Below are 6,345 nucleotides of genomic sequence, written 5' to 3' on the forward strand. Positions count from 1 at the left end.
CCATGTTAATAGGAATTCTCATGTAACCAGGGGATAGCTGGTGACAAGGTGGTGAGGTTATTTTTTCTCTGTTTTTATTATTTTATTGTTGGGTTTTGAGAGGTTATAAACTTTGAAGTCCATTTTTTTTTTAATCTGAAATAACTCAGATCATTTGTTCAGTGCATGCTGTAAAACTTTAATCTTTGCTTTTGAGAAGGGGAAGGAAAGAGAAAAAGTGTGTAGTATGTGGAGCCTTTCAGGTACACTAGCATGTTTCTTTTCATTTTGGGAAAGCTGACAGTTATTATGGGATTTAAATACATAGAGGGTACTCTTTCAAGTTTAGAGCAGTGCTTTTTAAGAGCATGTATACAGAGCCTTCCTGTCCAGCTAAAAAAATAGGGTGTGCTTTTAGTCCAGACTACTACATCAACAACCACAGGTTGCAGCTGCTGTTTCTTAAATATTGCAAGATTTCATGCCTGTACTAGTGAACATTTTCTGAATGTCACAAATAATTAATTGTATATCTGCTACAATCCTACCAGTTTTACAAGTGGGAAAAGTTAGGGTTTGATGGTACACTATTTTTTTGAAAGTTGCAAAGAAATAGTGACAGTTCTACCTAAAAATAAACATTTAACTTTCTAAATCTCATGCATGAAACTGGAAAAAGACTGTAGACAGTGCAGAAGTTCTTTATGAATCATTTAAAGTAAAAAGATACTAATATGCAGAACAGTGTGAAGGTAACTTAACTGTTTCCTTACTGGCTTGTTTTACTTTATTTGGTAAAACACTTTGCCTTTGTTTGACTGAATCTGTATCTTTGAGAGATTATGTCTCTTATTTCCTGTCAAGTGAAGAATGGCTTTGTTATCCAGGTTAGATATAAGTAGATATTACTTTTTTTTATTATTTGGGTGGGAAAAGAAATTAAGGGAAGTTGCACAGGTGATGGAATTTCCTTTCCACAAAATGCTTATATTAACAAAGCAGACAAAGGCACTTATACCTCCTTTAGAGTCAAATGGCTTGAGGCGTTCTCTTCTAAAGAGTGAGAGCCTTTGATTTTTTATTTCCCTGCTGTCAGGAGTAAGTATGAAGAAACTAAGGCTATATAATAGGATATATTTGCATTTCTCTTGGGGAACTAAAGTGTTTTAATAAGAAGTGAAGAAAAAAAGCATTCATTAAAAAAAAAACCAAAAAAACCTAAACAGGCTAAACAGGATGATTGAGTTAAAATTTGGATTGACCCTGAGTAATGGTTGAGATATATGACTGTATCTGAGGTTTTTTTAGTCAGAATAATTAAGGGTAAGGAATAGATGGGAATAAAAAAGAGGTTGTAATAGAGCTGCCAGCCATAGATTCTGCTTTCCAGTGAAGATGAACATCCCAGGGCTCCCTGCCTGGCCATGGCTCCCTTCCTGCTCTGTTCAGCACAGTGGAGACTGGACAATCTGCCAGGTGCAGGACTTCTCTCTGCATGCCTGGTAAGCTAGGAGACCCACCATGGATACCTCTCTGGAGGCTGAATTTTCTCATTCCCTGAATGAAGGAAAATCATGGAGGTAAGAGGCAGGCTTTTAAAATCATGATTAATGTGGGGCTAAATGCTGATATGGAAAGCATTTCTCAGGCAGAGAAAGTTTCAACTGTAAATCTCACTGTGTCATTGTTTTTGTAACTCAAAACAACACAACCCCCTTATATGCCCTTCTTTTCCAAAGGATTTTTTGCATTGATGTTTGACACACAGTAAATCTTGATAGCTTGAAGCTTTAATTGGGGTCTGCTGGTAGATGACTGTTTCCACAGCACAGCTAGAAAGGCTGTTAAAAGGACAAAAATCATATCCCTGTCTGAGGTCAGCCTGGTGAGGTGAATGTGTATGTGCCTTGTTAGAAAGGTTTCTGCTTGGAAATGGCCATTTCCTTCCTTGCTGGGTATCACAAGAATTAATGCCATGGCCTACTGCTTAACTTATACCAGGAGTTAGGTTCCTAGCTTAAAAAAAAATAGGCCTGGGTAAAATAAAGCAGACTGAAGCATCTCCTGAAAACAAAATTGTGTGCACATGGTGGATGGATGATTTGCTTTTAGTTGCAACCCCTCCACATGTGCTAATAATTTCAGTTTCTCTGATTTAAGTTTATAAAAGTATAGATTGTCTACAAAAATTTTGGAGAATTGTGAATGTGCTTGATTTTTTATTATTATTTTACTTTAGGCTGATTTTTTTGAACACTCAAGTTTTTAGCTCTCTTCTTTAATAATTTTATTAACAATTGCATGGAGGTCTAAAATTATTTTCTTTAATAATTTAAAAAGACATTTTCTTTATTTTATTTTTTTAATAATGCATGGGATTTTCATAAACCTAATTTGGAACTAGATTATCTTTAAAATTCCCTTCTAGCCCAAACCACTTTATGATTGTAGGATTCTAATCTCAGGAAAGTCCTCAGCATCTGTGGAGTGTGTGTAGGTAGTGAGCAGTGCACCTGAGGTCATTGCTGAATACTTGTGACTTGAAGGAAAGGGGCGGGGTGGGGGAGGAGAGTGAGAGCCCCTTGAGTCACACAGATGAAATGAGTACTGGCAGTGACTCAGTGATTGTTGAATACAGAAGCACTGGGCAGCTTTTGTTTCACCAGCCTGTCTTGTGTTTCTCTGGTGCCCTGCTGGTACCTCTGCTGTGTACCTGCCCTGGCTGCAGGCTCACTCTGGGCAGGAGATACAGGCATGATCCCAGAAAAGTGCAGTTCCCAAGCAGTTCTGAATCCCTTGTCAGTGTTGTAATGACAGTAGCACTCACACTGCTCCACTCCAGAACATGCCTGACATGACAAGAAGCTGTTAAGGTATAAACAGCAGTCGTGTGGTTGATGTGAGTTGTCCTGATGCAAGATGTCTGTTACCTGGACCGGGCAATACAACTGCACACAGAGTTAAAATAATAGCCAGGGGACTGTTATAATATGGTATGTGTGCCTGTGTTGGTGAAACTGGGAAGTTTGTAGTGATATGTCTCAGAATCCTCTTGCAAAATGTAGTGTGAATGTGGCTATTGTGCTCCAAAGACAGCTGGGACTTCTCCAGCATGGATATGACAGGGACATGCCTTCCAGCAAAGACATTGACGTTAATTTAACAAAGTCAAAAAATAATGTAGCCAAAGCAGAAATCTCTTTGGAGTTCTGTGCTCAAGCTCCAGCACATCAGGTCACAAAATCAATTTCTGGCTGCTTAGGTATGTCTGGTAATACATCTGTCCTAACTTTCATTTTCAAATGTTTCCTGTACACACTTGACCAGTGGTAGAATTATGTTCTCTTTTGAAGTGGGCCAAGTATGTATCCAAGCATGCAAAATTTGTGAAGACAGAGAGTAATTAAGAAAAACATTCTGAGCTGATGGTCCAGAGATCAAACTCGATCCAAGAGAAAATGGGGAAAGCAAAATACTGAATTTCTCTCTGTACTCTGCAGGTCTACCTGCATTTTAGTAAAAACACCTTGAACAACCAACCCACCATCCTGAAATGTGCAAGATTAGGACTCAAACCATCTTCAACAGTGAAATGTTTAGAAACTTGCTTTTCTGTGTTTTTGACCAGTGCTCTGAAAAAGATTTAGAGTGAAAAATATCTATATTACCAAAGTGCAAAACGAGGCGCTTCCTATTAAGGATTTTTTGAGAGGTTTTTTTCTGAAGATGGAGGGAACCTATGTAGAAACAGAACTGTATTTTTTGCTATCATTTGTTCTTCAGGGATTAAGTAATGAAAGCACGAAACTAAAGACAAATGTGTATTAAAATACAGGTAAGATATAGTAAGTAAAAAGAACTAAAAGAAATCTGTTAAAAAAAAATATTTTCAAGACTTAGAGTCCCATTTGAGCAGGGAGCCTAAGAGATACTGTCCTGTAAATTTCAAATGCATTAATGCTTCTACATAACTGATTGTTTTAAGAAAATATGGCATGGGTCAATTATAGTGCCCATCTTTTACTAAGAATCTTGATAGGGGTTCTGAAACCTGGTGTAATCTAAACAGTAGATCAACACAGTAATTCCAGGGTACAAATTATGCAGGAACAGTAAAGTAGCTAGTTTAGACATAATTTTGCAAAAAGGTTCATATGAAGCAAATGACAATAAGGTTGCTGTCTGTTGAACTTAATACCAGCTTCAGTCCACACAGAAACTGTCTTGACTGTTATGCTCCTGCAAAGAAAGAGTACAATGTTAGAGCTGTGCTATGATCAGCTTTATTCAGAATGTGACAGAGGTGCACTGAGAAATACCAGTACAGTAAGAGAATAAAATTTCATAAGGTGAATTACACCATTAATTTCTGTGGAAACTGGAGGTAAATGATACACTAAGGAGAGTCAAAATGGCCTTTGCTAGAGCATAAAACGTCCTTGAACTGCTCACTCCTGAATATTGTCTGCAGGAACCCCATCTTACAAAAGGGTATAGTAAAAATGAAGAGATATATTACTTATTGTAGAAAATGTAGGGGAGGTGTGCTGGAAAACAATACAGCTCTGACTGTTTTGGCAAAGGTGAGATGAAAATGGATATTCTGTATTTTTTAAAGCAACAAGGGGGAGCCCAAATGAACTATTTGGAAGCAGTTTTAAAATCCAAACAAAGCAAATAAAATAGTTTAATCGTACAACTCATTGCTCCAAGAAGTTTTGAAAGCTGAAAGGATAAATAGATGCAAAGAGTTGTTTTACAAATACATTTAAGAAAGTTCTAGAAGTGGCTATTAAAACCAGTGATGTGCACATGGCTTTTGGTTCAGTAAATCTGTAACATCTAGGTCATTGGAACTTGTCAGCATGCATGTTAAAATAATCCATGGAAGTAGGATATCTAACTTCTCTCTTATTTCTTCTAAGCATCTGTTGCTGATCCTCTTAGGCACAGGAGAATGGACTGAGCACATTTTTGACAAGTATTTTTGTGCATAGATGTGTAACATCCCACTCCTGTGAGTACTCAGGATTCATTGATGCCTGTGGTCAAAGTTTTTCTGGACCTATTTGATAATGGGCCAGAGGGCTTTGGTGGTATTTTGGTTGTCTCAATCCACTGGATTGCTGGATTGACCCTTCCTCAATAGCTCCTGGCTCCTTGTCATCACTGTGCTTTATGTGGTCACCTGAACAGGGAAGTGGGCCCAGAAAGACTGCCCTACCTCCATAGGGCCTCCCTTTCCAGCCACAACCTGTTCTAGCTTGCCTGCTTGAGTGGCCATCAGTGTTTGAGGCATAGCAATGCATTAACTCCTTAACGTCCAAGCTTCTATAAGATGACAACATTTAATGGTTGTTTTTTAACCAAAAATTTAAATTACATTTTGTTCAGTATGATAGTTGATGCTGCTTATCTAAAAAATAAAGTCTTCTTGGAAAACTGGCAAACTGGACTCACATGAAGTATCTAAAATACAAGTACAGTAGATACATTGGCAGAGTAGGCATTGTATTTTATGTATAAAGCCAGATCCAAGTGGATGCTGTTAGTTGTATATTCCCCACTGTAACTGATGTAAAGGTTTTGTGAGGGCACTGAGTAATTGGGTCCTGGCACTGTACTACTGAAAGATATCTCACTGGTGAGCAAGCACTCTCTGTGGAGGAAAACTCCCTATTCCCCTAAGGCATATCACATGTAGCCTCCATATGAACCAGAGCATGTTTTTGAAATACTTGTTCCTTACAAAGGGAAGTGGGACTATGTGAAACACAGCACCCAGAGAGGCATTCCTGGGCATTCTGTTATGCTAACAGGTATTGAGGTATTGTGACTCACTCCTACTCTGCTTTCAGAGTTGGTGGTGTTGAGCTATGAAAAAACATTTATATTTCTCAAAGCTAGAGATAGGCTATAGAACAATCTGCTTCTATTGATACAATTAGATAATAGTGGAAAAAAATGTCAAGGCTCAGATTTCTAGGCTGAAAGAATCTAGTATTCCTGCTGATGAAAAGAAGAAACTAGTCTTCCAAGACCACCCACCTCGGCAAGGCTGGTTTTCTTTTCATTGAAAGCACTAGAAAACCAGGAAAATAAGAATGCATTTTAATACCCATGAACTTGTCTGTTACATCACTCTAGAAACAAAATTCCCATTTATATATGGGAATATGCAGAAGAGAAATCTCTTTAAACTGATCTAATGCTGAAGTGATGAAATCCAGAGGGAAGAGGTTTTGACTGATTGTCAGAAATCACTGTTTCCTATTTTTCAGTTTGGAACATACGAAATGAGTTGAGCATGCTTTATATTTCCCAGAACTAGCAATTTTCTGTCTTTGGAAAGTTTTAGAGGGAGGA

Source organism: Oenanthe melanoleuca, chromosome 1A (assembly GCF_029582105.1).
Source record: "Oenanthe melanoleuca isolate GR-GAL-2019-014 chromosome 1A, OMel1.0, whole genome shotgun sequence".
Taxonomy (NCBI): domain Eukaryota; kingdom Metazoa; phylum Chordata; class Aves; order Passeriformes; family Muscicapidae; genus Oenanthe; species Oenanthe melanoleuca.